The sequence below is a fragment of the Epargyreus clarus genome, unplaced genomic scaffold (genome assembly GCF_041222505.1).
Source record: "Epargyreus clarus isolate Ecla_fem2 unplaced genomic scaffold, WU_Ecla_fem_2.2 ptg000027l, whole genome shotgun sequence".
Classification (NCBI taxonomy): domain Eukaryota; kingdom Metazoa; phylum Arthropoda; class Insecta; order Lepidoptera; family Hesperiidae; genus Epargyreus; species Epargyreus clarus.
The window spans coordinates 3171791-3194481 of NW_027332234.1; the positions used below are offsets into that span (position 1 = coordinate 3171791).

At 34.4% G+C, this 22691-nt stretch overlaps 1 long non-coding RNA gene across 1 annotated transcript; it reads right to left on the reverse strand.

The window, feature by feature from the left end:
• Positions 1 to 16339: 16339 nt before the first annotated feature.
• LOC140753880 (uncharacterized) lies at positions 16340 to 17958 on the reverse strand. Its single transcript, XR_012103606.1, has 2 exons — positions 17813 to 17958; positions 16340 to 17242 (listed from the first exon to the last, which is right to left on the reverse strand). It is a non-coding gene; the product is annotated as an uncharacterized LOC140753880 (long non-coding RNA).
• Between the last annotated feature and the right edge of the window lie 4733 nt (positions 17959 to 22691).

The following is a 22691-nucleotide window of genomic DNA, read 5'->3' on the forward strand; positions in this document are numbered from 1 at the left end:
CTAAAATTAGAAACAAAAAAACGAAAGCATATAAACGATATATCGTCTCAGCTATGAATGATGCGGTTCGGAGCAGAATAAATATTATAATAAAAACTTATTCTCTAAATTAATTAAATTTAAATTAATATTCCGTAACACATAATAATAATATTCTTTGTCGAATTGTTATATCAGAAATAATTGCGCAGTGTGTAAAAAGCCTTATAAAGTTTTAATTTTATTGTTAAAAATATTTGTAACTAACAAATTAAAAAATCACCCACCAGTATGGTTGGGATCCTAGAATTTATACCCAATTTTGGGATATAGATGTTGTAGCCCCACCTATAAAAATCGTACCAAATGCTCTTAATTCTATCCCTAGTTCTAATTTTTCTAACGAACTGTGTTTTTTTCTGCTAGTTAAAAACTGATTGACAATTTCTGCCTACTAAAAAATTTCAATTTTCGATCTTTGGAAAAAAGTCTAAAATCTTTGAAGAACATTGGATAGCATCTGTAGCAAATGCACCTGTAGCCAACTTCAGGGCGGACCCCAATCGTATCTAGAGTTGATTATAGATGTCCATAGACGGCAATAGCCGCTTATCATCAGATGAACTATAGTCGTTAGTTACTTTTATAATATAACTTTGTAACTAATTCTGATTTTTTAACTAGTATGTATTGATCATTTTATTCTGACAAATGACAGAAAAACATAATACATGTAGAATATTAGAGCTTGAGAGGATATTTAAGAGGCTTTGGCTACGATATTTTCGCTGTTGTAAATAATTGTATCCTAATTAATAAACTGTGATTGTTGTAGATTGTAGATCGTTGTAATAGTATCGCTTATTAGGTTTAAGCGTGTGTGCAAATGGTATTCAAAATACGTACACACTCACACATGAGTATCCTGTAAGTATTTATAACTATTCCCGAAGGAAATCACATAAATATACAATAATACTTCGGACTTACACGATTGGTGGGACCGAGTGATAACCGCGTAAGTCGAATTCGCGTACGTCGGGGTATGCATGTATATACCATCGTATTGTATGATTTCGAATGTTTTGTGTCTTGTTGTGTTTATGTTGACTTCGCGCAACAATTTCACATGTTTACATGAATAATTGTAGGATTAGTAAGCTTATTTTTTATAATCTGGAATTGCGGGACACACAATCCATAAGCGAATCGACGAGATTTGAAAATGGCGTAACTCCGAATTCGCGTAAGTCGGGGTATTACTGTATTATATTTGAACTACCCAGTTTTCATGTTTATTATATAAATACAAAATAATTTGTAAACTTAATATACGTGTAAGGTTCTGTCATACACAAAGCGATTTTTAGTAAAAGCGAATGGAAAACAACTATCAATAGAGACGCACACTGAGTTCTCTCACAGTGTGCAAAGACAACTACAATAATATCGCTAGTGCTTCGCTTCGATATATCGCTAACTGTTGATCATGGCGTATTTCTAGTGCATCTCTACGTGACAATATTCAAGTGATTATTACAAAATAATCTCTAGCCAAGCGATCGGTACGCTGTATGTATGACAGAGCCTTCATTCCAAAAAAAATAAGTAAGTTATAATCGTTGTCCATTTAGTTGCCTCATGCCTCAGAATTGTCATTAGACATATATAAGATTTCTATTTAAAGTTATTATTAACAAGATAAGTATACTAAGCGCACAATACACATAAGTTGCGTTTAGCACATTTTTATTATAGAATTAATTGTTAGCAAACAAATATAATATATAATAGGTAAAAAGTATATGTATCTCATTCTTGTTATGAAACAAAAAATGTTATTTAACTTGTGAAGTAATATCCCACAGATTATTATTTATTTATATGTATGCTATAAATAAAGTCATAAATTGTATTTTTGTACTTTTCTAATAAATATTAGGAAGCGTTTGGGTTAACTTTTAAAAAATATACAGGGTGAATTTTTAAAACGGGCCTTCAGGGCCAAATCCGAAACTATAAGGATTAGCGAAAAATGCTAAAAGGAGTTACGAGGCCGATTTTGATAAAAACTAAAACTGCATCATTACTTTTTTAAAATAACTTTTTCCCTAGCCGGGAATCGAACGAGTTCATTTTGAAAAAAATGCATCCCTCTATATTATTCCACTATCTGATAGTGTTGCTTATAAGGATCAAAATCTGGAAAGTAATGATAAATGACAAACTAAAGGAAAAGCCTCAATTTTAAGAAAATACATATTTTTTCATATTAATTTGGCAGTTAAGTTCCCGCCATTCATCAATTTAAACATTTCGTGTATTAACATTTTTTTTGGCTCAATGTTTCTAATCATTCGAAACGGATGTTTTGTTTCCCAATAATTTATATTTTTATGTCCGACTTAGCTAAGGTTATTTTTAGGACCATTAAAATAGATTTACTTGCTATGGGCGGAGTTTCGTTTAATACAGATGTAAAGTTGACAATTTGCGAGAATTACTTTTTAGAGTCAAATCCGAGTGATTACTAAAAAAAGAGATATAGAAAATCATATTTAACGTTGAAACGAAGTTGTAAACAACAAACAATAAGAATTTACTATTTAATCAGTTATCTATTTTCATTATAAAATAAATCCTAAAAACGGCGGTAACTTATTTGCCAAACTATTACTTTCTCATACTAAGCCGTATGTCATAGTCATAACCTCGAATAATTAGTTGATTAACCAACAAATTCTTCAATGGTATGACTTATGTCTGTTTCTAAAGAATTATACATAAATCATTTGTTATGTATAATCCTTAAGGATTATTTATTTATTTATTTATTTTATAAGTTTTTGTACACAGAGAAAGTAATAAATAAATAACATAATAGAAACACAGTACAAAGTTACACAAATTAGTAAGTACAATTAGTAAGTTAGTAAAGTTAAGTACAAATTAGTATGCCAATGTATGGAAAAATACGTATTTTCTTCAAAATTTTCCGTTTCCTTTAATTTGTCACATAACATTACTTCCCAGAATTTGATCCTTATAAGCGACACTATCAGATAGTGGAATAATATAGAGGTGTCATTGTTTTCAAAATGAACTCGTTCGATTCCTGGCTAAGGAAACAAATATTTTAAAAAACTAATGATGCAGTTTTAGTTTTTATCAAAATCGGCCTCGTAACTCCTTTCAGCATTTTTCGCTAATCCTCATAGTTTCGGATTTGGCCCTGAAGGCCCGTTTTAAAAATTCATCTTGTATAGTCAGAAGTGAACGCCATAAAAGAATTATTTTATAGTATAAAATATACATCTTATATAATATTTTGTATTCTTACTTTATAGATAAAATCTTAAAATAAGTTTAACTTATTAAATTCTGTGTGGTAAACAGCAATGATATAATAGTTAAAGATACGTTACAAGCGGGCAAAGCTTGAAACATACAAAAGCCGATAATTGTAGTCGACTCAGTCGCTCTCGCGCGACGTAATAGTTGATACGTATGTCACTGTATACGTTAAACGTCATTACTTTACTCGTGTAACGTATCTACAGTTTTTATATCATTGGCTAAACAGAACAAGTCTTATCTTGAACAATGCTAGTGCCATATGGAGGCATTTCTATAATAATTTATTTTTTTCAAAAGGCCCTGAGTATATTATGACTCGTTTACACTTAAGATAGTTGTAGCGGGTAAGTAGACGATTTAGTACATTGATAGTTACGAACATAGTATTTGTCGGCTGGATAAGTTGACAGCTATCCAAATTTACTATTTGTCTATTTAATTATGGTTAGTAGAGTACAGTGTTAGTTTTGCACTTTAAATGTATTTTTTATGAAGTAACCATATTTATTATGTCTTCTTGAATCATAGTAAATAACTTTGAGATAGAAACTATACTTTACACTGCCAACCCGGTATTTCATCTCTAATTTCAATCTAAGCATTACAATATGTTATTGTTTGCGTTTTGTAAAGTATCGTGAGATTTGGGTATGAGTATACTTAAAATAATTTAATTCAGACAAAGTTAAATCTTGCTACTAAGCTACTTAACTAATGACAGTGTAAACGAGGCATTATCTTTTAAATTCATTAAAAAAGATGTCTCTTAAGCATAAAAATGTCATAATATTGTTTCCTTTATTTTTATGTTATTTTAGAACAAACAAACTGACTAATCTCGAATATTTGTTACTGTAAGTTTTTGATCTTTGTTTCTTTATATTAAATGAATAGTTATATGAATGTGTTTTATTTTGCTAAGGTACTTTTAAATATATAATGTTCCAGTAAGTGGTTAAATCAAGATACTGTTTGGAGTTGATTATAGAAATCGATGGATGGGAATGTCAAGTGTGTTTTCCATTTTATAACATAAAAAATATTTGGCCCGAGACGAATTATTGTGCAATATTAATTGTCTTCCTATTACGTTTCCTGTATGGGAGCTCCCTTTTTTATTTACGGACCCATTAGTTGATATAGCGACCACAGCAATTAGCAATACATATTCTGTAAAAATATCAAGTATCATTCTATTACGGTTTGGGAGCCCTAGAGACAGCAGACACTTAGTAATGTGGTTCTGTTTTTACCCTTTGGACACGGAACCCTAAAAATGAAAACGATGCAAATCATAAATACGATTTCTCATGTCCATCTACCTAAAGACGCGTGCAAACCGTAGAATAATCGTACATATTACGCGTAATCAAGCGACCTAAACCATGATTAGGCCATACAGCGTACATAATGCACGTTGGTTCACGACAATGGTCACGAAAGGCAAGACAGGGCGCGGGCTCTCACCGCAAATTATTATCTATTTCGCTTTTGAAACGGTTTCCAACTGATGGCGGTCGTTAAACTAATACCGTTGGCCTGTGACCCAAGTTATAAGACGAAGCGTGATAATAGTAAAAAATAAATGTTTTTTTTTATAATATAACAATAGTAGATGAATATGCATTCGGATTAGGATCGAAAAATGTTTCCCTTACCATACCCCCTGACCTCCCCCCTCCCTTCCCCGTCTACATGCATCAGTGAGGGAAAGGTCCCCCTTGTTGGAGTGCCTCATAAGATGAGTCTGCAGAAAGATACACGCATACACGATAGCTCGATTATTCAAGACTAGACTTGGATTCCTCTGAAATCGCCTCCGAGAGCCAAGTGGACGCGGAAAGAGTAGCTTTCGGAAAAAGCCGCCCAAATTCAAGTTATATAATATACAACGTTGATACAGGGGTCTCGTTTTCATGTGTAGGATCGTGGACGTTTCAAACGCTAGTCGCTTATGAATTACGCTTTGCTATTGTTCTGTCATGAAGTCGAAGTGCAAACGAAAGTGTTGCGTAAACTCGTAAAAAATGTGTACCGACATCGTTCGACTAATCGCCCATGAAGCCTCCGACTTCCGGTTTTTACAGCTCAGTTACAGGTTTATTTACTTTTCGATTGCCTGTTATGTCGCTGATGGATTTTATTTTGTCGGTCCAAGTAGCAATCAGTTGTGTAATCCATTTTAATAGTTACGAGAAATAGTAAGATTGAGTCTTTACTAAATTGGACTGTACAAAGGTGTTGTGTAAAAGGCTCTGTGGGTATTTATGGTAGTCATAAATACTATACAGTAAAAGGAATTACGAAATCTTTAGGTAGCTAATTACCTATTCTGTAATCCTTAGAACATAATAATATCTCTAAAATTCTTGTCGGCAACCTACTATTTCATAGAATAATTGATATGTAATTGCCCACACTAATTTGATGAGAGGTTTAAGTATGTCTTTAATATGTTTAATAGCACGTGAGCTTGCCATCCAATTGACATTAAGTGGTAATTGAAACCAATTTAACTGCAACCGAAGGCAAATAAAACAAGTAGTGACACGCGGTGGGTATAAGAATTGAAGCTTTCAGAAAGAGACATTTACCTATGGCAATTATAATTTTACTTTAAGTCATAACGGCTCTTATTATACTAAACGCGAGCGTTTAGTATAATAATAATATGTCGTAATACTTTATACCTACGTTTAGTACCATTAGAGCGATCGTTTTAATTGTCATCAGCTTTCCCTTCGCTATCAAACTTTCCCAAGAAAACGTACGGGGCTCATGACGCTCGATAAATAGGTAAGTACATAAATAATAGAACTTCAGGTTTATCTAGTGCTATAGTACTAGAAATAGACTTTCACAAGAGCTAGGCACGTTAGGAACTGGGTGAGCCACGCCGGCTCGAGGCAAGAAATATGGTAACTGGCTTGCGAAAGTGTGTTTCCAGTGGTGATAACTAACCGATTGACATTGCGATTTCTCGTATTTGCAACTAAGTAAGGGAAAGAAAATTTATGTTATATTTTAATTAAATAGGCACATAAGTAGCAAACGGACATGCAGTTCAATGGCAATGACCATCCATATGCGTAGATATACAGATATTTCATTAAGATAAGGATTGAAGGTAATGGTAGCTTCAATATAATAGCAAATCTATGGAGATTTTCTATCCATGAGGAGTAAGTTGAAACGTACGAGAGGTACGTGAGGTACCTCACACCTTTCAAATCAAAAAAAGCAGGCTGATATAAACCAGAAATAATATGCAAGTCACCCCATCTATGTATCGCCTATCACTACTTATCAGCCCTCTACCGAAATGTAGAACTGCTTCACGGCAGTAATCGATGTGGTGGTGGTACCTTTATCGGCAAACGGTATTAGTTCGACTTCCTTTTGTCAACTATTTGTCTATACTACTGTATAAGGCCATAGTTCACCGCCCTGGCCGAGTGCGCATAGACAAATTTCACAGACTTTTTAGACCTGCTAAAAAGGTGCACTTTTCCCTACTATTTGTTAGTAGGGTAACAACTTTAATTTGTTTGTTTGTAAGTAGGGTTAGAGTTAATCTGTAATTTCCCGGCCGAAGAGGTCACGGATATCATTAATGGATTAACCCGCGTCAGTTGTCACTTTCTCTTGTGATAATTACAGACCACAGAACAGTCGTGTCGTAATGTAATTAGATACGCAACTACCTAGTTACTATTCGTCAGATTTACTATAATAGATACAAACAAAACTCGCGGATATATAATATAATTACATTAAAGACGATTAAAGTAATTGCTCCTTTAGGCTAAATTAAAGGAGTTTAAGTAATTTAATGAAAGGAAGGTGACTAGTTTCAATAATGGCTGAAGCAGTCATTGTCTAAAGGTTTGATATTGGGCCTCTTACGCTGGGGCTATGGATTTCGAAACGCTGACACGCAATACAGATTTTTCAAAGTAATGTACGTAATCTTAATTAATGATCACTTGCCGCACTTTTCCTCACGGTGCAGTAAACCTTGAGGAAAAGTGCGGCCAATAGTACCTAAGAAAAACCGTTGTGAGGAAAAGTGCCCTAGAGATTTTTAATGATTTCCTTTTAATGGGACCACCTTTGAAATATATTTTTTTTCAACAAAAAAAAACATCAAAATCAGTTCATAAACGACGAAGTTATCCGCGAACAAACATAAAAACCATATATACGGTCGAATTGAGAAACCTCCTGGTTTTCTGAAGTCGGTTAAAAAAGATCTCGAGGGTGTATGAAGTCTACGAATCTACACTTGGCCAATATGGGTAAGGCTTAGACCTTGCTCGTTATGAGAATAGACGTAGCAATAGGAAAAAAATAGATTGATGATACAATAATAACCGCTTTCGTAATTTTAGGTTTGAAATGCGAACCAGCTATTACCTACTATACTAGCTGACCCGGCAAACTTTGTACCGCCTCAAAATTTATTTATCAAATATATTTCATATAAAATATAGCCTTAGTTACTCATGGATAAAGTAGCTTTCGAATGGTGAAAAAATTTTTAAAATCGGTCCAGAAGTTTTTGAGCCTATTCATTACAATCAAACAAACAAACAAAGTTTTCCTCTTTATAATATTACTTAGTATAGATTACCAGATACTACACAACTCTTCACTATAAATAAATTTCGAAATACGAATATAAGTGAGTTCGTACTTCGAATCCTTTAAAACTGAGCAACTTTGTTTACCCACTCAATCCAAATATAAGGCACATTGACACACAACTAAGTAATAGAGCGTAAATACTATTTGTATCGAACGATGTTCACATAGGCACGCTCATTCATTCATTCCATGCGCAAATTACTCGCATAAATCAATTTCTAATTTACGATTACTTAAATATCAATAAATTACAATAACGACAATAATTGATTATATTAGTATATAGAATTTATTATATAACATATTAATTGGTTAAGTAGTTTGTCTCGTATAATATTTTTATGTAGTAGAATGTCTAATGTTTTACGAGCGTAGAGTCTGCTTTATGTTTGGGTGTGGGACGGAAGACATACTTTTCCGAGGCGTTCCAGCTTAGTCCTCAGGAGTAACGACGCGTCTATGGCCGACCTCAGGTAGGAATATCTAATCCTATCTGGTGTTGATTACAGATGGGTGGCAGTAGCTACTTTCATCAGGTGGACTGCATGCTCGTTTGCTACTCTTATATTATAAAAAAATCTCGAAGGATTCTAGAGGAAGGTACGAGTTAGTTGTCCATAACAGACGTTTTCAAACTATACTTACCATACGAAAGCAATTAGAGTCAACGGCTTAACGTGCCCTGTACATATGGAACCAAGGTCATCCATCCAATCCTCGAAACACACCCGGCACCATTTAACTTGTGCAGATGTTTTGTCCAAGCCGCAACGTAGGTTGCAATAGGTTGATGATGATGACTCAAGCGCTCACCTGCTACTTAATCACACCTGTGACGTGCAGATACATAAATCATTACAGCTGTCTGATCATCTGTTGATGATCCATTATTAAAGTCATCATACATATAAGTGGATGATATATATGATGAGGTACATGTGTATTAGCACACCTTTAAAACCAGAAAACAACAGCTATATTGGTGCTACAAGTAATTAATAGATTTGGTGGTAGTGTTGGTTTTGCCGTTATATTCGAATAACTTGCATTTATTTATCGCACCAGAAACTACTCATGTTATAGGTACTGTCGAATCGAAAGACTTTGGTAAATATGATATCTAAGCAGAAAATATAACAGTTCTGTATTTCAATAGGTAAATTATAGAAGTAATTATAGTTCTATAATAAATAATAAGTAATTATCTACGTAAGTATTTGAGAGTTTAGTTTAAGCCTCAAGCACTTACAGAAATAGTTATTGGTTATTTTGTTATATATTTTCACCTTACATGGTACCCACTATACCCTTTACTTATAGTTTTAAATAGGCTATAAGTAGAGATAAATACACTTATTTATAATACTTATTATCAACGGAAAATATTATTCATTTGCATAGCTGCAATAAGTAACAATTACGAGTGCCTACGTAGCGCTGCAAAATTAATCGATTGCATATATTCGACCGAGGTTACAGGTAACCGCTTGCGCCATATTTAATTCTGCATACAATTAAAGCTATTTTTTAAGTTATTATATAATATAAAAATGTATCGAATAAGTATATAGGTATAGTGCTACAGAATAAGTAACATTACGTATATACCATGTACTAAAGATTATCGTTTAAAATATAAAAACACTCATGTAAACTTTTGGTGTGGCGTTCAATCGCGGGCATAAATAATTTCTTATATTATCATATCATGACCAAAATAATATTGTAAAATTTATTGTGAGGCGCGAACCTAAAGGATATTGTTAGTTTTAAATTTTCTTATGATTATTTTTTATAATTGTCAGACCTACATTACATATGACATTAAAATTTATCACGTACAAAATCATATTTTATTTATACCGATTATTTATTAACGTAGGCTATATTACCTTGAAACGATAAGTGCTTAGGTAATTTACCGGTCGTAAACTTACATTACTTTACATTAATTCCTACTCTACCTCTGCTTCTTAGGGGTAGAGTAGGTACAGCAAAAAAATGTGCAAGTAGGTGCATATAATTATCTGTCATATTTTTTGTAGGGAATGATCTTACTAATTTCGAGATAGATATTGTGGCGACCTCCCGCTACTCGTCAAGAGATGGCGCCACGAGTATTCTGAATCACGCTATCGAAGGTTTCTAAATATCTTGCATATATACAAGCTCCGAACTGAGACTGTCGGAGCACGGCCGCCCCCCGGGTATGATCACCTAGCCCGGCGGGAGATCTCCCTTTGCCAAAGTGGTGACCCCAGACAAAGAACACGTCCCTTCTGACCCTCATCGATGGTGGCAACCTCACTCCCTGGATGGACTGCAACCTCCTCAGCATCCGTTCAGCAGTTCATCAAGTGCATCGCAGTGCATCGTGAAGACACTTCCTGTGCCTGATCCAGCTGCTCTCCGCGACTGCCCGGACGGCTCGAGTAGCCCAGCTCGCCGTCTCTCTTCACTTCAACCTCGAGGCCTCGGTTCGTCCTTACATCTCGACTCACCGCAGACTTACGAGGGCGTTCCGAGGTATTTGTAAGCTGAACGAAGACTTCGCGGAATTCTGAAGAAATCAACGGGTATCGACCTCCGGTCTGAGCAGGGGGTGATGTGGCGACCTCCCGCTACTCGTCAAGAGATGGCGCCACGAGTATTCTGAATCACGCTATCGAAGTTTTCTAAACATCTGGTATATATACAAGTTCCGAACTGAGACTGTCGGAGCACGGCCGCTCCCCGGGCATGATCACCTAGCCCGGCGGGAGAATCTCCCTTTGCCAAAATATCAAATTCCTCGACGATATTAATGTCTTAGGTAAGTAAGTAATTATCTATCCTACTTCATTAAAATCGCTGAACTTCCTTTAAAAATAACCTACATGACTAATAGATAACCTGTTTTTCTTTGGGAAGTCTGTAAATAAAACATATTTGATCATATTGAACGATATAACTTGCTCAAACATATGCTTGTAACCATTATTCAGTTTGTAGGTCACAAACGGATCACACGACGCTGGAAAAGTAACGACATTTAAATATTTCGTGCACGGAGATACACAATAGCTCTATTTACGTCTAAGGTCTAACAAACATGGGCTCAAAAATAAAGCGATACAGTTCCTTTTCCTTTACTATAAGCACTAAAAATCACATTTTACAAGCGTATAAAGTTAATGATTTAATGATGTATGAATAATGATAGATACATTTTGTTGGCCTAGAACAGGGATTCTAAAACTTAAAGCTATTCTGTGATGAGAATAATTACGAACCTTATTAAAAGGACTGGCTATAGTGCTGTCACATAAGAGGAATAAATTAAGGTGTCCTTGATTCTCCTCGAAAATTAAGTCAATTCTTAGAGCAATTTAGATACAGAATAAGCTAATAATCACCATTACGTAATTTTCGGATCCTTTACGACTATTAAAGCGTACCTCAAGAAATAAGTGTATGCGACTCCTACTTTATCCAACGAGCGTATCCAACTTTGAGAAGCCCTGGTTTAATTTAATTTATGTGTTTCACGAATAATCATTATGATTTAAGGCATTAAGCCGTTAACTTGGCGTTTAAATCAAAGCGGTGGCTTTGTGGTTAGGAATAGGTAATTATGCTTGTCTCTACCGTCATGTGTTTACATTGCAGGCATACTTGCCTTCCATTTTGCGCAAGTTTGTCGTATCTGCGTTACATTGTGACATTTTATGCATTAGATTAGAAGTTGTTTGACACATTTTACTCTTTTTACGCGAGTGCCGAAGGTAATGTTATGTGCTTATGGTATGTCTAATTCTTTAGCACGCCCTGCAGCTGAAACGGCTTGACGGATTGTATTGTATGAGGTATCATTGGATTCGTCAAAATTATAGAAGTGATATAACTAGGTTATTTTTAAGCAGTCGGTTTTTATAGTGATTGCTAGTTAGTTGATAGATACGTCAAGACTAAAGTAACTTTTTTAATATAAATTTATGTACAAAAACCTACTAGTTGTATTCTATCTATATTTATTACAACTAATTATGATAGATATTAAGGTGTGATAATTAAGATTGGTAGGTTTATTCCGGGTGAACACTCACATACCTATATTTTATAAATTGTGTAGGTACAAGTAATTTATAATTTATTCCGCACGTAGTGGACATGAAAAATACTTGTGGATATAAGACCTTGTTTTAGTCATTATTTTAAAAATAACTAAGTAGACTGAGTAGTTTAATTTTATTCAGTGTACGGTTTTGTGTCTGTAGTCGCATATCGTGTACAATCGTACGAGTAATGCATACGAACTGCGCTTTATTACGCAACATATTACCAGATTTTATTATACGGACTAGAATATAAAAAGCCTATTTTAGCAGCAGCAATGTCTTTATTATAAAGCGGCATGGGCGTGTTTATGGGGGTTTAGGGGGTCAAGGGTCCTCTACCTATTCCGCTGTTAGGAACAGTTATCATCTGATAATATAAAATTAACACAGCAAAAACAAAACCAGATCAAGGACAAAGAAAAAAAATAGGTAGATAGTCTCCAAAATTATTTATAGTTGATGAGAAAAGGAGAACCTTTGTCAATTGCAGAACCAATGTCTTTAAAATTTTATATGGCCATGGATGGAATTAAGTAGGTAGGTACATAAGTTACAGAGGGACATGATCCCTTAGATCCCTCCCTGAATCCGTTAGTATTAAAGTAGATTAAATGATTACTTTACTATGCTAACAAATTTTGTGTTTGTACATTTCACACGCTTTTAAAACCATAAATAGGTTCTCAAGCGTGTAGATTTCCTCACGATGTTTTCCATCACCATCATAGAAATAATTGCGTCGCGGTAATATAAGTATTATGTAAATATTGCCTCAGACATATCATTATTGTAATTGTATTCATTATAAAAGTTTCATTTTGTAATATGTAGGTACTTGGTTTTGATGAAATTATCAAAAAAAAAAAAAAGAAATGAGTGGTCTTTCTTAAGTCTGTTATTTATAATTTATCTATGCAATATTTGTCTGCCAAAGATGGAAATTGGATACTGCCTACTAGAAATTCTTTACTAGATAAAACATTGGATAGATCGATTATTAATAACAGATGTAATTACTGGTAATAAATAACGCTTATTTGAGTCAATAATAGTATAAATAGTAAGCATGTAGGCCATCAGTATACTGGGTCTTTTTTGATTTTAATGAGAAAGAATTCTTTAATTTAACATTTCTTTTCCATTAAAACAAAAAAAAACATAAAACTTTTACAGCTGTGCTAACAATATAGATTTCGAGCATTGGCCAGTTATACATTTTATTTTATACGGATAGGTACTTAGGACTTAGAACTTAGTATAACTTAACAAAAAGTATGGTCCGTTATGTCTAATTTTATTTCATGGTGATCTGAAATATAATTGAGAATTACAATGTAGTATCCTTCTTCCCACTCGTCGGCATCGCAATTGTTTAGCCTTTAAAAACAAAAAAGTTTTAAGACCACTGACACTGCGTATGACAGTGACACTATATTGACAGCTACCTCACTTCTTTTTCGCGCTTCCAAGGCATCGTGATATTATTTTTTCAAAGTTTTGTTAAACGTGTATAGTGAAGCAAAACTAGTGAAAAAATGGAAACTAGGAATGAAGAATCACGTCCGCGTAGTTGTGGTCGCAGTAGCAAGAATTTACGAAGCAATTCCTCGGATTGGATCACCGGTTCATAGGTTATGTACAAATCACTTACCAGGTATGTAAGAAAATAATGTATTCATTTTTTACAGTTATGTGTGCACAACTATAAAAATGCCTAAATAACTAACATATGCTTAGAAAGAAACTATATTGTTTGAAAAACTTTCTCGTATCTACAACTTCAAAACTATTCACGCACGCCAATCTCGCTCTTGCACGTTACAGACACCAAACGGTGCTCATATTCGCCATTAACCGTAAGATGCTTGCATTTTTATGCATATAATTTAGCAATTAATGGTCCAAATATAAAATGCACCCGAGCCACGAGTACCACCCACCCGAGTACGAGATACTCGTGGCGTTGCTTTGTCGACACTAAATGGTTCCCATGTTCATCATTAAGCACGAGATGCTGGCCCTAACATTTATATGTGACAAATGTTCGAATATTCAAAGAGTCACAACCGTCGAGTACGAGATACTCCTAGTTTTACTTTGTTGACACTAAACGGTTCACTCATTCGCCATTGAGTACGAGATACTCGCGCTAACATTTCTATGTGGCAAGTGGTCGAATATACAAAGCATCAGAACCGTCGAATACAAGATACTCCAAGTGTTACTTTGTTGACACTTAACGTTTCACTCATTCGCCATTGAGTACGAGATACTCGCGCTAACATTTCTATGTTGCAAGTGGTCGAATATACAAAGCATCAGAACCGTCGAGTACGAGATACTCCAAGTGTTACTTTGTTGACACTAAACCTTTCACTCATTCGCCATTGAGTACGAGATACCTGCGCTAACATTTATATGTGGCAAATGGCTTGAATGCTTCCATCACTAGCTATTGCACTAACTATACACAGTTTAAAGCATGAATGATTTATAAGCACCAAGCTAGAGCTGCTACAACACAAGGTTATGCCAACCCTGTTATACCAACTCTGACAAAATAATTTTCAGAACCAGCTATAATTTCAGGAATCATTCATGGAGTTATTGCAAATAGCAAAACATATTTGTAACTATATGACAAAACAGTGTCCTAACAGAAATGGAAAATATTATGTCAACATACTGGGACAACGAGTGAATACAATAATATCATCAGAGTTCTCTAAAATTGGGAGGTATGTGTGAAGCAACTGGATGAATGACATATTCCAATGAGAACTGAGGAAATCAACCTGGTACATTTTGATGCTCTTCTCAGAATAACACTTTAACTAGTGCTACCTATAAAGGTCATAATAGGTCATTTATGCTCCACCACAATACACACGATAAAAATATATGTAATACATGGTGGAGAACAGAAAATAGGAATCATCACATTGCTGGTGCGCTAACCCAAAACAAATATAACCCCGTGCATATAAGAATCTTATCAGGATTCACTGCACAGCATGATGCTCATGAGCTCATGTAACGGAATCATACTGAAGACATTGAAACTCACTTAGCTGCATTACAAATGATAGAAGACTAACTATCTTATCAGAAAACAATGTCTAAAATAGACATTTGTGACATAAATGTTTTATGCAGCACCCCGTTGCCAATTTGAAATTGGTTGAGATTGGTTGTTCCACACAAATCAATTGTGTTATATGATATTAAAATTGATTATATGTCATCAAGATAAAAATCTTACAACATTGATGACAAAATTATTTTTGTATACTAGTTAATCCAATGCTCGATCTCAAATGGTAATAGATGTGCTCTTCACATTATCACATACACACTGGCGTATATACATGACAACTGTTTCATGTTAACCTGATATAGAACAGAAGGCATGTTCTCTCAAAAGAACCACCTCAGGAGGACAATGATTAAGCAAACAAGACTCCGGCTTATTGATACTGACACATATCTGTCCAATATATTTTTAGTCACATGAAGAAAGAATACTATAAGTATCCCATATATTGGATCCAGCGTCTGAAGTCCTAGCTTTGATAGTAGCATTCTGTGTTAATACCTCAACACAATTGAGCAGAGTTCATTGATTTGTTATGGATACTCTATAGTTCCTACTCAATTTCAGCTGTTTTATAAGCAAATAACAGGTACCTATACATGGCTCAAAGTAAACAATATTACATGGGTTATATTGTAGTACCTCTTACTCACATATATACAAATTATGTATAATAAAATTTAATCAGTTACCAGCTATATAAAGCTGTTTGATTTGATATCTTGTGGGCTAGGTATATGAATATCCTAACATCCAGATTAGGTGTATTTCAAGATATTGCGGATTTCAGGAAATACTCGTATTATTAAGGTATAACTCTAAGGAGATTTGTATCAAGGAGTACAATCAGAACTATAATGCACCACTTAACTACTGGTACAGAGTACCTACTTAAAGTCATTGAGCTTACATAATATATATAACTCTATTATATATAGATGTAACTTGAATTGAAGTTTTTAAATTATCTATTTAATACACTGGTTTACAGTGATAATCAATCCAGAAGTCTGGAGTTGTCTTTGGACACAAATACCTTTATGATTTATTCTAAGGCCAGGTACTATAACAATACCTGTAATACTATAACATTACAAATGTGCTAAATAATAAATGTCCATACTTGTAAATAATTCCTTGTTTAGTAAACCTTGTTTAGTATTACTTATTTATGTGGCATATGTGACATAAATGCAAATATGTGAATGTCAAGAGTGAACTTTATGTACAAATGTGAGAATTTATACAAAATTAACATTTTGAATTTCGTTACACTTATCTTTCAGTGACTCAATAGGAATAAATACAGTAATAATTAAAGGTTTGGAAGTTCAGTCCACAAACATACGGATAATTATTAAATATCTGCACATATTTTTTTCACTTTTACTGTACATAACTGCTTAAAATATGAGGTTGATCATCATGAAAAAATTTACTAAAGATTGGTAGTACCTATGTAATGTTCTACAACAGAAGCCTGGTACTCCCAACATTACAAAAAGCAATCAAATAATAATATATTATTTATATTGTTGCTTAAACATTTCCTTCAGCAACACCGGGTTTATATAGAAACATGCATCATACATTTATACACCAGTCATCAGGTCAACAAATAACACAGCAGTCCATTAATCCTGGAATAAAGACAAGCATAATATGAGAATTGCTATTGCACTTAAGCCTTCATAATGTCTATGTTAGTTACACTAAAGCTGAAATTGTTATCATTTCATAATGAAGCTTAGGCTAAGGGTAAATAATGTCCACCATGGTAATATGTGACACATTAATGATATAAAATTAATAACAATAATATTATATCATGTGAATGACCAGCCATTAATATGATATCTTCTTTGGGTTTTTTATGTCTAGTGTGTATACCTAGATGCTCTTATAAAACATAAAACAACAAAGAAAGTAAGCTGCATGTCCAATCAATTTTCAAATGTAAATCTAGCATCCCTAGAATTAATAGGAATTCCTTAGGGGTATGTGTGATGAACGTTACTATATAGGACTCTAACATTACTATATAGGACACACATGGCAGACATCTTGCCTGGAACAAAGAAAACTATATTATATATATAAATTATTATTATAATTATAATATATAGAAGATTTATCTACTTTCCTGTTCTTAAAGAATTAAGATGGAGAAAAATGTGGGTAACTTAACTTAACTTGTGGGTAAAATAACTTTATAATTTATCACTGTCAGAGCTGTAACTAGAACCAGTTGTGTTAGTAATCATTACAGGCTAAGTAAGCCAGAACCCCATGGAAGTTATAAAATATTTGACTTATTAAAACTGAATTAATCCTGGGAATGCTCAGCATAAATACTTTTGAGTAAAGATAAGCTTTTCTGGTGTAGTCATGAATGGGGTTTGAAATAATCATATACATAAATACTGTTATGAAAACTGATATCAACTTATACATACACATAACTGATAGTTACACACATTTTTAGGAAAAGATGTTAGATCGAAAGTCAGATTGGATTTCAAAAGGAAACGCATCATAAGCTTTCCAACCAACCATATAGATATGTAACTTTACAGAGGGCATGCATAAGCATGGTACAGCATAAAGTATAAGTAACTTTCGCAAATCCGATACATACCTACAAAAACAGGAAGTCATATAAAACTAAAATGTTTCATTGATCTAAGAATGATCATGTCCCTCTTGAACATGAACACTAATATAATGAAACAAAGTAGGTATAACACCCAATATTATACCGAGTATACCTACAACATAAAATATAAATTGATCTCAATCCCCAATCATAATTTGTCAATAAATAATGGTATTAATTCCTTAATATTCAACATGGGATGGCTTCCTATTTTAATAATATTGGAATACATACAATGTACCTACTGGTACATATAAGTATAGTATTATATAAAAGTACATTATTATATAGTGCACATCACATATGAAACATATTTATACATATATTGCTTTATAGCAAAGGAAATAGTATTATTTGTGTCAATAAAATTGACCAAGTAATTCATTCTACACATAATTATGACATACTATGGAGGGTAGAAAACATATTTTCGACCTTGTATGTATTTATTTTTTGCAAGGTGCAAAAGCTTGAATTGAATAATCATTAATACTGACTAAATTACAATATTACTATTATTATTATTGTTGGCCAATTTTAGTAATAATATATTTAGAGAAAAATATAGCATTATTATTGCACTGAATATTATTTCATCTAATTCAGAGGGAATCTCACTCTCACTCTCTCTCACACATATTCAGTTAGCAATCCTAATAATTACATATATTTTATAATTATACCTAATTAAAAGAAAAAAATCTTATTAATATGATATTTTCATATTGTATTTTTATATATATATTTTTCTTATTATTGAGAATAAATCTCACTAAGCACTATGGATTTCACAACATCTCATCCATATGATGCAGAACGAATAAATATTCAGCAATGTAATTAAATTCATATAATAATATATATGTATGGTAATAAATCTTTAATTTAATTACATGTCCCATTGTTGCAGTTGTCTCTAAACATCTACATTGTAATTCTCAATTATATTTCAGATCACCATGAAATAAAATTGAAAATTAGACGAGCTTACCTGTAAGCGAAGTCTGATTATAATTTTATGAATGGTGATCTGAAATATAATTACCCACCCTCCCAAAATCAAAACCCATACTGCAACAATAAGAACAAAAGAGTCTCCTAGATATAGACAGCATGCATATTATCAAGGAGACTAAGTTGGAAATGATAGACTCTAAATTAAGTGAGGTAGCTGTCAATATAGTGTCACTGTCATACGCAGTGTCAGTGGTCTTAAAACTTTTTTGTTTTTAAAGGCTAAACAATTGCGATGCCGACGAGTGGGAAGAAGGATACTACATTGTAATTCTCAATTATATTTCAGATCACCATTCATAAAATTATAATCAGACTTCGCTTACAGGTAAGCTCGTCTAATTTTCAATTAGATATTATTTTACTTAATACGGATAGGTACTAGGACTTAGAACTTAGTATAACTTAGCAAAAAGTACGTTATATCTAAGTATAAAATGTATGTTTGAAGATATAGTGTAAAATACATTACCCTCCCTTGTCGGGTGAATGTTAAAATCACTCCATCAAGTCATGGTGTAAGCGTTGACATGTTAATAACTGCTTACCACAGTATCGTTTCCTATAAGCTTAGATCTCATGATATTGAGTAACTTTACCGCATTCTAGGTTTGATTCCTGGTAATGCGAGAAAGGTTTGTAGCCAATGTGTTAATCATGCATGTGAAACTATGTATGTAAAGCATTTATGCATATGTAATGATGGTAGAAGTACTATTATCGTCTGGAAGATACCACCGCCATGTTTATTTCTGGCGTTTCAGTAGAGGTGTGGATGAGCCAACTCATTTTTAATCGGCTTCAGGTAAAAACTAAATGAACTTGGTCAAAAAAATGGTTGCCTGTAAAGTCGGTTTTACGGGCGAAGATTTTACGTGACAACGTCTTTTTCTCGGTAGAATATTTATTGATATGAATATAATTAAATTGCACAATAGGAACAAGGAATTGAATGAAAATAAGAATTGCACAAATTTTAACAGTTGTTGTAAATGATAAATGACGAATCTAAGCACTCCATATTTTCACTACAGACACAGCTGACGATACTTTAACCACACGTGTGAACTTGTATTGTGACGCTTTCTTGTTTTTCCAACGCCAAGAACGTTCGAGAAAGACAAAGACAGAGACACAAGCATGCGCCGATTCAATGCGCCTAATTCTCTAGTGCTGCGCGCGCGGCAGACCGATCATAGTTGAGTGGGAGAGAGACGCAAGGCATTCGGCGGGCCTCTCTCTCGTTCGGTGACTCATCGTAACGTTACCGGGCGTTACACTTTTTCATAAGTGACTCCCAGCCGCAACCTAATTTAAGACGTTGTCACGTCAAAAAACGCAACTCTTTCTCGCTACTTTGAAAAACAGCATTGTGTACACGACTGTTGTAAAGATCAAATTTAGAAACGTGCAGTTTCGCCCTGTCGTAGACAAACCTTAGACTTTCCTGTACGTGGATACCATAAATACACACAAAAATCCAGATCTGTAATCCCAAAAGTAAATACATACATCATCTACATCTTTCGTCTTTCTGGACGAGGATCGAACCCGGAACCATAGCGTGTCAGACCGATATCCGTGACCGCTCCGCCACACTCAAAAATTGCCTTTAACCTGTCTCATAACTCTCCCACATAAGTTGACAAACTGATCACGGGAGTACAATAGTCAAGTTACTCATAAAACATAAGCATAGTCCATAAGCTATCGTTCCGACATCATTCTCCCAGGCAAAAATGCGGTCGTACTGGGTCAGTGGGGCCAACACCATACTGGCAGCTGAGCTAACAACATTGAGCAATGTAATCAAAGAGACAATGACTCCAAAATTGTTACACATATTTTTCACATTGAATTATTTACGAATAAGTAGGTACTTCGTTAGTAAGGAATTTATGAGGTGTGTTTATGATAAAAGGAAGGTATCACCAAGGTATACCTAATCAAGGTAAGTCTTTTTATTTTTTTACGTGGGGAAACCCTGACAGGTTCCTTTCAGCCGTAGAGGCAGCAAAGAGGATATGTCAGAATCCTACCAACTAAAACCGACGGTGTTCCTCTGGACGCCCTTTGTTGGGACTGCAGGTACCTACGCTAAATGCATTCGTTGTTCGCTGTTCTGACGGCGTTTGCCCTTTTTTTTTTACCAAACCTAACCCAACCCTGAGGTTTAAGTTCGAACACATCATGTATATGGTCTTTGCCATACTCTTTACGATAGAAAATAGCTTCACTATTTTAGGCAGGAAGAAGAACAAAGTCCACGGCATCCCTAGTCGGTTTCGCATTTTAGAAGTATAAAACTTTCTCGAACAAAAGCACCAAGTTTTGCCCAATGGCAAACAAATAATTAATTGTTATATCATCGTACCGAGACTAAACGTCAAATTGTACGGTCGATTCGTTTCTGGTAACGGGAAATTGGTCAGTGGCGTAAGGCTAAACGCTCTCGTATTATATAAATACGCATGTCAAATTAGAAAGATTGTTTTCGTTATACTTCATATTTTTCCTGTCCAAATTAACTAAACGTTGTAGTCATCGAGGTCAACCTATTAATGTCCCACTGCTGGGCATGGATATCAGAATGAAAAGAGTTCAGAGGCCCTTTTTTTTTGTTTACGAGGGGGAAACCTTCAAAAGGTACCCACGACGTGCGAGCGACGCCGGGACTTTTACCGCACTAAAACCCCCCCGGTAAAAGTCCTGAGCGCTTGGCGGAGAACTCCGGGATCTCCGATGGAACATAACCGGAGTCTTCCGAGCGCGATGCCCCTATCGGGCTCTGCCCTTGGGGGAGCAATTTACGCTCGTCCCGCACACCTGGTGTTTACGACGGTATGCGGCCACACACACCGCCGTCCTTCCCGGGGTTGCTTGTTGGACGGTTCGAGCCCCCACTCTTGCCGCCCGCAATCCCGGAAGCCCCCTTTTAGCCCCCTTTTACGACAGGCAGGGGATACCGTAGCCCTATTCTAGTCCCAGGACTACAGGGACAAAACCACCATCTTTTAAAATCCATCATAGTTCAGGAAACTTTTATTTCAATATTGCATCAACATTATTTTGATTCGTACCACGACCTCCTTAAAACAGTAAAATATTCCGTCATACGCAGTTGAACAACCTTAAACCCTTATTAATTTTTCGCTTACCCATTGTAAAACCAACTTAAATTGTCATATTTTGCTTAAAAAGTTAAGTTTCCTGAAAAAAAAATTTTAATAATTTCGACCGACATAATACAAAACTGCTTATTGTAATGTTTTAAAACAATTTTACTTTAACGAGGTCGTGGTACGAAATTTCAATGTGTGATTAAAATAATATTGTCTTAAGGGATGGTACACCCCAGGCCGTAGTCTACTGCGCTGGCCAACAGCACAATGGACTTCATATGGCCTTAAGAACTTTGTCAAAGCGTGTAAGTTTCCTAACAATGTTTTTTAAAACGATTAATTTCTTTTCTAATAAGTAAGTTTGTAAAATGTAAAATATCTCAGACATTGTTCACTAGAGTAAACTAAAGTTTTTCTTCATTAACAACATTTCCTCGTCTATTCTGTCCACTTAGACAAAGAATATCCAAATAATAATTCTTAGTCATCTAAATTAAATAAAGATCTAAGTAAATATATAAAATTTCATGCTTCAAGACCCACCGACTTAAATTATGCGTATCAATCAGTCAGTTAAATTTTGTAAATGTTAATGCCGCAATATAATTTACATTTTAAAACACCAAATTTTGATACACATTGCAATGTTCAAAGTGAATGCACCGAGTTATAAAAGGGAAAGGATTACGGTCGGTGTTGATGGTAAGTACGAGTAAAAGTGCATT